The sequence below is a fragment of the Momordica charantia genome, assembly GCF_013281855.1.
Source record: "Momordica charantia cultivar OHB3-1 chromosome 7 unlocalized genomic scaffold, Mcharantia_2.0 BLBB01000007.1, whole genome shotgun sequence".
NCBI lineage: Eukaryota > Viridiplantae > Streptophyta > Magnoliopsida > Cucurbitales > Cucurbitaceae > Momordica > Momordica charantia.
This window is the reverse complement of record NW_028275165.1, coordinates 11,390,027-11,401,867: the sequence shown is the minus strand read 5'-3', so window position 1 is coordinate 11,401,867 and position 11,841 is coordinate 11,390,027. Positions and strand designations below refer to the sequence as shown.

General features: G+C 44.0%; 1 non-coding gene across 1 annotated transcript; it reads left to right on the top strand.

Annotated features, from left to right (window-relative positions):
• Positions 1–3,992: 3,992 nt before the first annotated feature.
• LOC148210349 (small nucleolar RNA R71) lies at positions 3,993–4,099 on the top strand. The gene has a single exon (XR_015792492.1). It is a non-coding gene; the product is annotated as a small nucleolar RNA R71 (small nucleolar RNA).
• Positions 4,100–11,841: the final 7,742 nt, after the last annotated feature.

Genomic DNA, 11,841 nt, shown 5'->3' with positions numbered 1-11,841 from the left:
CAGTTGCAATGGCTTCTATCCATTTCGAAACATAATCTACTACTAACAATATATAAAGCTTACCATTAGAAGATGGAAATGGACCCATGAAATCTATACCCCACACATCAAATATTTCAATCTCCAGGATCGGGGTTTGAGGCATTTCGTGGCGTTTAGATATATTACCTGTCCGTTGGCATTTGTCACAAACCTGGGCAAACTTATGTGCATCTTTGAACAGAGTGGGCCAAAAGAACCCACTTTGCAAAACCTTGGCTGCGGTTTTGTGTCCTGCAAAATGTCCTCCATATGGAGACATATGACAAGCGTCTAATATCGCCTCGTGCTCTTCTTCTGCGACACACCTGCGTAAGATATTGTCAGGTCCTAGCTTATATAAAAAAGGCTCATCCCAACGATAACATCGAACTTCATTTAGAAATTTCTTTACCTGTTGCTTGTTGAACTCATAAGGAACTATTCGACTTACCAAATAATTTGCTATATCGGCATACCACGGAACTGAATCAACTCGCAAGAGTTGCTCGTCAATAAACTGTTCACGTATAACAGTTCCATCATCACAGAGCGGGGATTCCAATCTAGACAGGTGATCAGCAACTTGGTTTTCAGTACCCTTCCTGTCCCTAACTTCAATATCAAACTCTTGAAGTAACAAAATCCACCGTATCAAACGTGGTTTAGCATCTTTTTTAGCAAATAAATATTTTAAAGCAGAATGGTCAGTAAAAACAATGACTTTTGTGCCTATCAAGTAAGACCTAAACTTATCAAAGGCGAACACAACTGCTAACAGTTCCTTTTCAGTAGTAGTGTAATTGAGTTGTGCACCGGTCAGAGTCTTACTAGCATAATACACAGGATGCAAGATCTTGTTTTTACGTTGTCCTAACATAGCTCCTATTGCATAATCACTAGCATCACACATGAGCTCAAAAGGTAAATCCCAATTAGGTTCGATAATTATAGGAGCTGAACTTAGAGCAACTTTCAACATTTCAAATGATTTTAAACAGTCATCATCAAAAACAAATGGTCTATCATGTTCTAACAATTGACACAAGGGTTTAGAAATTTTAGCAAAGTCTTTTATAAAGCGGCGGTAAAATCCCCCATGCCCTAAAAAACTTCTAATCCCTTTGACATTTGTAGGAGAAGGTAGCTTTGAAATGATGTCTATCTTAGCGTGGTCTACCTCTATTCCTTGCTTGGAAATTTTGTGACCCAAAACAATACCCTCTTGTACCATGAAATGACACTTCTCCCAATTTAGGACTAGGTTTGTTTGTTCACATCTTTCCAATACTTTCTCCAAATTAACTAAACATGCGTCGAAAGAATTTCCAAAAACAGAAAAGTCATCCATAAAAACTTCTAAAATATTTTCTACCATGTCAGAGAAGATGGCCATCATACACCTCTGAAAAGTCGCGGGTGCATTGCATAGTCCAAAGGGCATTCGCCTAAAAGCGAACGTACCATACGGACACGTAAATGTTGTCTTCTCTTGGTCTTCTGGAGCAATAGTAATTTGATTATAACCCGAATATCCATCTAAAAAACAATAGAAATCCTTACCTGCCAGACGGTCGAGCATCTGGTCAATAAACGGGAGAGGAAAATGGTCTTTCTTTGTTACCTTGTTGAGTTTGCGATAATCAATGCAAACTCTCCACCCGCTCACAGTTCGGGTTGAGATGAGCTCATTCTCCTCGTTGGCCACCACGGTTATACCCCCTTTCTTTGGTACACACTGTACTGGGCTTACCCAGCTGCTGTCGGATATTGGGTATATAACACCGGCGTCAAGCCATTTAAGAATTTCTTTCCTTACAACCTCTTTCATCTTCGGGTTCAACCGCCTTTGACTCTCAATAGAGTTCTTAGCATCTTCTTCCAATAGAATTTTGTGCATGCAAAAGGCTGGGCTTATCCCTCGGATATCTGCTATCGTCCATCCAATGGCCTTTTTGTGCTTCTCCAAAATCTGCAATAAAGAATATTCATTAGTAGGTGATAAATTGGAAGCTATAATAACTGGTAAAGTGTCGTTATCCCCTAGATACGCATATTTCAAATGCGACGGCAATGGCTTCTGCTCCAACGTGGGTGGTTCCACTATGGACGGAAGTAACGACTTGCATTCTTCTTTTTGTATTTTTTCAATAGGATTAGCCATATCTTCTGGTCCTACTGCTATCTTATCAAGCTCTTCTTCAATCTCTGTAACTAATAAGTCATAAAACTCATCAAACATAATAGGATTCAAGCTATTTATAGCAGAGCACTCTTCAAAGTCTCCTGGTAATTTCATGGCGTCCAGAACGTTAAATTTAACTTCTTCATTATTTACCCTCATTGTAATTTCTCCCTTCCTCACATTAAAAACTGTATCCCCAGTGGCTAGAAATGGTCTTCCCAAAATAATGGGAACGTCTAAGTCTGCCTCGCAATCTAGAATGATAAAGTCCGCAGGGAAAATGAATTTGTCCACCTGGACTAAAACATCTTCTATCTTTCCCTCAGGTCTTATGATAGATCTATCTGCTAGTTGGAGGGTAACCGTAGTAGGTCTAGCTTCTCCTATGCCTAAAGATTTGAAAACTGATAATGGCATAAGATTAATGCTAGCGCCTAGATCACATAATGCCCTACCTAAGTTTTTTCCTCCTATGGAACATGGAATGGTAAAACTGCCAGGATCATTACATTTCATGGGTAGCGGGCTGCCTACAGCCTCACTACTACATTTTGTCATGGCTACCAGTTCATGCTCTCCTATTTTTTTCTTCCTAGAAACTATATCTTTCAAAAACTTAGCATAATTTGGCATCTGTTCTAGAGCATCTACTAATGGTATATTTATATGCAGTTGTTTTAAAATATCTAAAAATTTTCTAAACTGGGAATCATTATTTTTCTTTACTAATCTTTGTGGAAACGGGGGAGTAGGGGTAAAAGAAGGCTGTACCTGTGGAGGAACACTCGGGGTGTCCTCATTACCTTTTCTAATATTTTCTTTTTCTGGTGTTGTTGGATTTTCTGGTATCTTTACAATTGGTTCAGTGGACGGAATCTGTACATCTGTTGTTGTTGGTCCATCATATGCCAGTCCACTCCTGAGGGTGACAGCTTTGCACTGTTCTTTCCCTTCTCGTTTTGGTAATTCAGTATGGCCTGGAAAAGAACCTTGTGGTCTATTCTTCAATTCATTGGCGAGCTGTCCCAATTGGGTCTCGAAATTCCTCATTGATGCCGCTTGGGATTGTATCACTGCGTCGGTTCGGGCCATGTACTCCTTCATCATATTCTCAAGATTTGAGTTGTTATTTTGAACTGGTGGAGTCTGTGTTCTCTGATTGTACTGCTGTTGCGGTGGTGGGATGTATTGCTGTGTAGGTGGAACATAGGGCTGCTTGTTCTGCTGGCTCTGCCCTTGATTAAAACCGCTCGAACCTCCTTGTCCTCCCCATGAGAAATTAGGGTGGTGCCTCCAACCTGGGTTGTAGGTGTTCGAATATGGGTTAAAGTTCCTATTGTTCCCATGTCCTACATAAAAAACAGAAGCAGGGTTATGTGGACAATTATCATAAATATGGTTTTCACTGCAAAATGAACAAATGAGATCGTTGACTTGGCAAACAGGGGCAGGAGTGCAATAATCCGACTGCACAGGTTGTATCGGCGTGGCTAATGGATTTTTTATTCCCAATGCCATCTCTTTCAGCCTCTGGTTCATTGTAACCATCTCTTTTTGCATTGAGGTCGCAATGTCCAGAGCCAAAACTCCAGCTGGATCTTGCTTCTTTGGTGCTGCCCTAGATCTTTGCGAACACCATAGTTCGTTGTGTGAAGCTAAGTCATTTAGGATGTCAACTATCTCGTTGAATGTCTTCTTTGTAAAGGCTCCGTTGGCAGCATTGTTTAGCATCATCTTAGTAGGATGATCTAAACCTCTAAAGAAATGTTCTATCTGGATGCATGCCGGTAAGCCATGGTTCGGACATTTCCTGATTAGTTCTTTAAATCTCTCCCACGCCTCGTGAACAGGTTCACGATCATACTGTCTAAAGGAGATGATCTCCTCTCTGATATCAGCGTGGCGAGTAGGTGGGAAGAATTTTGTTAAGAACTTCTCCACTAACGACCCCCATGTGGTGATGGATCCCGGTGGAAATGCATTGAGCCATGCTCTAGCTTGGTCCTTCAAAGAAAATGGAAAAAGTGTTAGTCTCAGAGCATCGTCTGTTATACCAGGTAATCGAAATGCATTTGCAATTTGAATGAATGATTTCAGATGATCATGTGGATCCTCATGTTCCTGCCCTCCAAAATGTCCAATTGTCTGCAACATTTGGAACATCATTGGTTTAAGCTCAAAGTTTGCGTGGGCTGGAATAGGGTTGACTATCCCTGAATCAAAGTTCTGAAAAGCCGTGGCGGCATATTCTCGCATTGCCACGTCTCTGTTGTCCGCCATCTGGATATGGTTGAATTCATCATTTCTTGCATGATCCCTCATATTACCGTTAACAGCAGGTGGATCAACCGGATCACGAGGTGGAATATCTGCCATTGATGTGCTCGTACTCTCTACCTCACTTTCAGGACTGATTTCACCTTCTCTCTCTTTTTGCTTTTCTAGTTGTTTTCGAAGTCTTTGCTCCTTTCGAGTTTTTCGAAGGGTCCGCTCAATCTCAGGGTCAAGGGGTAGAAGAAAAGATCTTGTGCTCATGCACTTTAACGTACCCTTGTGAGATAAACGACCAAAAATATAGAACAAAACGGTGGATGGAGATTACACCCAACAACAATTCTCAAAAACTAAAAGAATTTGAAAATAATTTTAAAACTAAAGTCCCCGGCAACGGCGCCAAAAACTTGACTGGGTGTTTATGTTGAACGCACGCGCTAAGCGTGGTAACAATTATATAGATGCAAGCGCACACCTGTCAGAGTAATATAAAATGGACGGAGTATCCAAGTATCGATCCTCAAGGACTTCTAAATAATTTCCAAACTCTAAAGTTTTACAGAATAGTGAATGTTGGAATGAGTGATTCTTGTAAAATGGGAAGCGGTCACAAATAATGGTTTGGATTTGGGATTTGGACTTAGAATGATAAAACCTAGCCCGAATTACTTCAAGTTAGCCAACAAAGAATCAAGGATATGCTAAGGACGATATGCATTTCACTTTAGGAACCAACGACTACGCTTTTCACTTGACTTATGTCTAAGCAAGTTCAAAGTCCTAAGACATTCCCTAATATGTCTATTACGAGAGATATCTTAGTTTTAGGATGGAAATAGTCGCAACCTCGGGTTAAGGTCCTATGTCTAGGCTACTTAAGCGGAACCCTTATGTCTAAGGCGCTCCTCTCCTCGGTTTAACCACTCAACAATGCAAATAAGCAACCTTTTCAGTATTGACTTGTTAAGACTTACAGTGGCCTTCTCTAAATCCTAACTTTTTTGGGGAAACATGTTGAGCAATGAATGGAAAGCAAAAACACTACTTCTTAGCAACCCTTTTTAGACATAAAAGGCTAACTATCCATAACCGGGCTAGAGATGGGAATTTAGAAAGACATATTGAAGAAAATACAGCAAGTAAAACGGTTGAATGTGGAATGCATGTGTGAAAAACAAAAGTTAACTAACGGAGAGTTTTTATCGGGATTGAGAGCTTCGCCCTTCTCTTTCAAGCAAGGGAGAGTGTCACGTGCTCTTTCCTCCAAAAACACAACTCTCTTAACTAAAAATAAAGTAAAGGCAAAGAGAGAATAAGCAAAGTGCTAGATTTTTATATATTTGAATAAGTAGAAAATAACTAAGTACAAATGGAAACAAAACAAAGCTCAATAAAAGAATGTAAAGTACTCGGGATTTAAAAACCAAAAGCAACTAATGAAAGCAACTCGAAAGTACTTAGAAAGCAACAAAGAAACACTAAAAATGATCAAGAGAAGGAAGCAAGGCTTGATGAATTTGGTGGAGAAGTTGCTGGAATTTATAGCTGTGCAGAATTGGTTAGGTAGGTCCTAAAACGGTGGTGAATCACCCATTTCCAACTCCTTTGACTGACCAAATCGTGCTCAAACTGATAGTGGAACACTTCTTCTACACGTATGCATTGGTTGGAACCACCAAAACGCATTGGAAGACGCGTTTCATTAAGGGCAAAGTTGGAAGAAAACCTGTTTTTCTGCAGGCATCCCAGGCGCCTGGCGCCTCCTGAGGTGTTTTTTTCGTCTTTTCGCTTCTTTTGATTAATTTGCACTCCCAAATGGTCCTAAAATGTCATAAATACAACATAAGCCATCCACAAACCATAGTATATGAATTTTGCATGAATTGGAACTCAAATGATCGAGAAAAATCCGAAACAAAGCCGAAACATAGTAAAAACAGCATCTAAAACCTTCTTTTTACGCATGTAAACAAGCGTAATCAGAAGTTCGTTAGAACTTGCGACAATTGCCAACGCTACGGAACCATAATCCACCAACCTCCCGAGATGCTCACCCCCATCTCGGCCCCGTGGCCATTCGCGCAGTGGGGGGTAGATATCATTGGTCCTTTCCCTTTGGGCAAAGGCCAGACCAAGTTCGCTGTGGTTGCTGTGGATTACTTCACAAAGTGGGCCGAGGCCGAGGCGCTCTCCCACATAACGGAATCCAGAGTCACGTCCTTCGTATGGACAAATATCATATGTCGCTTTGGTATACCGCAGGCCATTGTGACGGACAATGGGAAGCAGTTTGACAACGCCAAGTTCAAAGACTTTTGCAGCAAGCTTGGCATAAGTCACCTTAGCTCGTCCTCCGCACATCCGCAAGCAAATGGGCAGGTGGAGGCAGTCAACAAGATCATCAAGCGAGGCATCAAACTTAGACTGGACTCCAAGAAAGGCAGGTGGGCCGAGGAGCTACCAGAGGTTCTATGGTCGTACCGGACCATCCAAAGGGAATCGACGGGTGAGACCCTGTCCTCCCTGGCCTTCGGCTCCGAAGCTGTAGTCCCGGTTGAGATCGGCATGCCATCTGACAGAGTAGAGCATTACGAGCCTACGGCAAATGCGGAAGAGCAGCTCCTCAACCTCGACTTGTTGGAAGAAAGAAGAGCAATGGCCCAGCTACGCCTGGCGGAATATCAGGGCAGAATGGCCAGACATTACAACGCCCGCGTTCGACCTCGGACCTTTCAGGTCAGACATCTGGTCTTAAGGAGGATCCAAACCCATGTGGGTGCCCTTGATCCGACCTGGGAGGGCCCGTTTGAGGTCAAGGGCACAATCCGACCTGGGACGTACGTATTGGCCGATCTGAAAGGAGATGTCCTCGCGCACCCGTGGAACGCGGAGCACCTGAAGCGTTATTATCCTTGAAATGCCAAAAGGGTATTCAATGGATCTGTAAAAACTGTTTCACAAGAATTATGATCGGAATAAATGTGATGATTTAATTTCATGATTCCGAGCTCGACCAGAAATTAAATGGGGGCCACGGACTCCCACGCGATCACATTCCAGCAGTCGATTAAAATTCAACCCTCCAAAACCTAAGGGTACGAGGTGCGATGCCAAAACCACTGATGAACTTAAAATTCAAACCTTCAAGGTAAAGGGACGATGTGAAAAGTTCAAAATGATCAAGCCTCTGAACCTGAGGGTACGATGTACGATATGAAGAACAACTACGGACTTAGGATTTTAGCGTTTTAACGTTTTTAAGTTAAGGGTGCGATGCTAAAAAATCCAGAGTTGCTGCAATGCATTGAAAGCTAGACAAAGATTCAAATTCAAACTTTCAAATTATTTTAATTGAAGGCGCGACCTCAAAAGTAAGAGGTGCGAGGTGACATTGGCTGCAGTTCAAAGAAAAAGCAAAGAAAAGATGTTGCCAACAACAATGTAGAAACAAATGGGAGCTTCTTTATTGAATGGGGAGCAGAGCCAAGGCTTATAGACCTTGCAGCTCTGCCCTGACACTTACAAACAAAAAACAAAAGAGAAAAGAAGAAAGACAGCGAAAAGCCTCTTGAAGGGTGGTCGCCTAAACGTCTGCTTGAGGAGCGCCCTCTTTAGTGGTGCCGACCTGATCCTCTTCGAGGTCAGAGTAGTCAGAGTCCAGATCTCTGACGTACTTATCCACCAACGCTTGGGGGCCAGGGGTGCCACTAGGCCCAAACGCCCACTGCTCAGCAAACTTCTTCTTCAGACCACCGAGATTGATCTGAAGGTCAGGCATGTCGGAAGCAATGCCCTTCATGAGAAACTTGAAGCCCGCGTCAGAGAAGTCTTTGGCAAATCCATCGAAGTCAGGATGTTGCCTAAACGATTCCTCCAATAGGACTCCATTGCTGAGACGCTCCTTCACCGTCTCCAGCTCAGCAGTCGCACGCTTCAGCTCCTCCTCCTTCGCTTCAAGCGCCTGGAGCATGTCGTCCTTCTCCTTGAGGAGTTGGAACTTCTCCTTCTCCAAGCCCCTGGTGATAGCATGGGCAGCTCGGAGCTGGGCCTTGCGTCTGTCCTCTTCCTTCTTCAGCAACTCGGCCTTGGTCACCACCTCGGCCTTCAAAGTTTCCACCTCAGAGTGAGCCTTCAGTAGCTCATCCTTCATGGTAGAGGAAGCAGCCTCCAAGGCAGCAGAGAACTCCTCTTTCTCCCTCGCTGTCAGAGCTTCCCTCCCATCTAGCTCGGCCTTTACAGCCAGAGCCGATTGAATGAAAGCAACAAACGCCTGAGAAAAGGTACAAAGAAGAGAATTAGACCGAGCTACCTGTTAGATAAATTAAGCAAAAATGGAGACACTAGTCTTACCTCAGCACCGTAGTCGATGGTCCTCTGCAGAACGGACCCCGGGTCGCTCACAAATTTGGACGCCCTCCTTAGGCCGCGGTCCAAACTTGCGGCCAAGATGCGGGACACCTGGTCCCTCACCCCAGAACTTGACGGCTCAACTCTGAACCGTGCCGTCACATCGGACGTCCCGCCCATCCTAGCCTCAGGATCGTCCACCCGATCTGCGTAGCTCGCAGGCAAGACCCCACGAGCTCCGACCTCCAAGGGGGAGGTTGTCTTCTTCTTCTTCCTCCTTCGCTTCAGAGGGACTTCCTCCCTCACCTCCTCGCCCGAAGGCAAGGCATCCACCACCTCGGTCTGATCTCTGGGGCGCTTCTCCCTCGAGGGACCCCTAAAAGACTCCAGCTCGATCACTGGGGTTGGATCTTCCGAGGCTGGCCCAACCACAGCGGGAGTGGCAGGTTTCGAACTTTGGGCGGCCTCAAGAGCATGGGCTCGGCCCTTGGACTTACACTTCACGTTGCTTGCAAATCCGCAAACCATGGCTGCAAAATAAAAACAGGGGTCAGCACAAGGTTAGAGGAAAAGGAGGGAAGCAAGCTCGGCATACCAAGTTCGGAGTTCGGCCTTGAGGATTCAATGGGACGAACTGCGGGGTTGTAGTCTAGCAGCCCGGACTCAAGCAGCAGCTTGTCGGTCACCAAGGTTCCGACCTTCCTACCCCTCGGAAAACGCTCCTTGTAGTATTTCAGCGTGTCGAAGGAGGCTTGCGTAAGCTCGGGGACTGGTCGGATTGAAACTGCACAAAGACAAAATTTGAGTCAGACCTGAATAACAAGAAAGAAAGTTATCACAAAAGGTAAGAACTACTCCGTACCTAGGTTCCCAAACCTAGTGGGAACGTCAAAGAAGGAACGACCTGACTCGTCCTTTGCAAGCCATTGCCCAGAAGCGTAGAACCACTTCCTCACCCATCCCTTGATGGAGGTCGGCCCCTTAACTATACCGCCTGCGCCTTTCCTTGCGCACATATAGAACCGACCAGGCTTCTTAGCTATCATTTTCGCTTCGAAGCACGCGAGGAGCTGGTCTACGTCCAACAGCTCGGCCTCTTCACTATCCCGAGCTCGTAGCCAAAAAAGGATGGCCAAAGCGAAAATGACACCCCACCCATTGGGGGCCACTTGAGCCGGAGCCAGCCCTGTTCGGAAAAGAAACTCTTGGACAAAAGGGTGAAGGGGAAGTCTGAGGCCGTACTCAAACATTTTGAAGTAGAGAGTGACCCATCCCTCTGGAGGATTGTCAGCTCTCTCCCCCTCCTCCGGAATCCTAAGGAGGATGTTCTCAGGGATAGCGAACCCCCTACGAAGGGATCCGAGGTAGTGCTCAGGTAGCCTAGAAGGGTATTCCAAACCCTGACCCGAGGTGGAGGCATCACTATCCTCCCCGTCATCGGAGAACCTAAAGTTTTCTATCTCCTCGAGCTCGGACTCTAACCTACGAGCCAAATCCTCATCAGATCCTAAGTTGCTGCTAAAAGAGGACGACATGGCAACTACGTTCGAAAGAGAAAGTGAGGGAAGAGACCGACCTACCAAGGGTTCGAGCTACCTTCAGATCGAACTCCAAGAATTCAGGGAACGTAAGGTATGACCTGAGGGATTGGGGGTATCTATAGCTTGTCGGAAAAATTTCCCCACCGCACACGTGTCATCAACGAGCGGCTAGGATCCTCCCTAAGATCCGAAACGTCGGAATATTTGAATATTCCGACGATAAATCTACCGCAACGACTATATTTTCCCACGAATAGGAAGTCGCCACGCGTCCAAAGCAAGTCGAATGAACTTCTCTGCCAGGTCGAGATCGGACCAGACAGAGAGGGGGCCAATGTTTGGGGAAGAGAATACCCTGGACACGTGGAAGGCCCCTATTGGTGCTCCAAGATGACTCATGAGTCTGCCCAGCTCGGACTGCCGAGATCACCACCACTAGCGTTGACAGATGCTAAGTATGAGGGCCGAGGTGAACTTGGCCGAGGTCCGACCTACCGGGAAGCTCGGTAGGGGCCGATGTGAGCTACTGTCAGCGGCGTGATTATCGGGTGTAACCGTCGGTCCCGAGATTACCGGGTGTAACCGTCGCGAGATTAGCGAGGCTACCACCCATAAGTAGAGGACCTCACTCCACGATCAGGTACGATGATTTCTGACCTCGAACTAAACTGGGAATCCGACCTATACTGACTTGATCGTCGGAGTGCTCACCTTTTTGTGCAGGTCCGCCCAAGTATTCAGATCGGTCTGGAGGCCGAGTTCGAGCTGCAATCTGAAATATACTGTTGTGCATATCCTTGCATAAACAGAGTGCAACGAGTGCTGATGGACAGTAGCAGATCTGACGACGGCGACGTCCGTTGACCGACCTTCGCACCTCCGGCCTAACACACTCACGACCTCCAGCATTACACAAAGAACAAAGGTAATAAAGGTGGATTTTGGTTTGTTAAAAAAACAAAGAAAAAGTTTACAAGGAAAAAAAACTTTAAAGAGGAAGTATTAAATGTTTTAGAGTTTTTTCTTCTTTTTTTATTTAATGCAAGAAATTTATATGGAATGAGAGTATTCTTTCTTTATAAGGGAAAATACGTTTTTAAGTTTTAAATAAGTTTTTTTTATAAAACAAAATAAAGATTTTGTAACTGAAATTTGTTTTAGAAATAAAAATGTTTTTCTTAGTTTTGAAAAGGAAAAAAATGTTTTATGTTTCAAACTTTTTTTTTTAATAAACAAATAGTTGACTAAAAAGTAATTGTTTTAACATAAAAGATTTGTTAGATAAATATAATAAAGGATAAGAGATTTTTATAAATAAGTTTTGTTCTAGAAAGTAAAAAATTTAAAATGAATTTTAAATTAAAGAAACGTTTGTTTTTTTTTTTTAATAAAGATCTCATTTAAACAAAAGCATCTAAAATAAAGTTTGAGTATCAAAGCCTTTGTATTTAAAAAAGAAATTAAATTCACAATCTT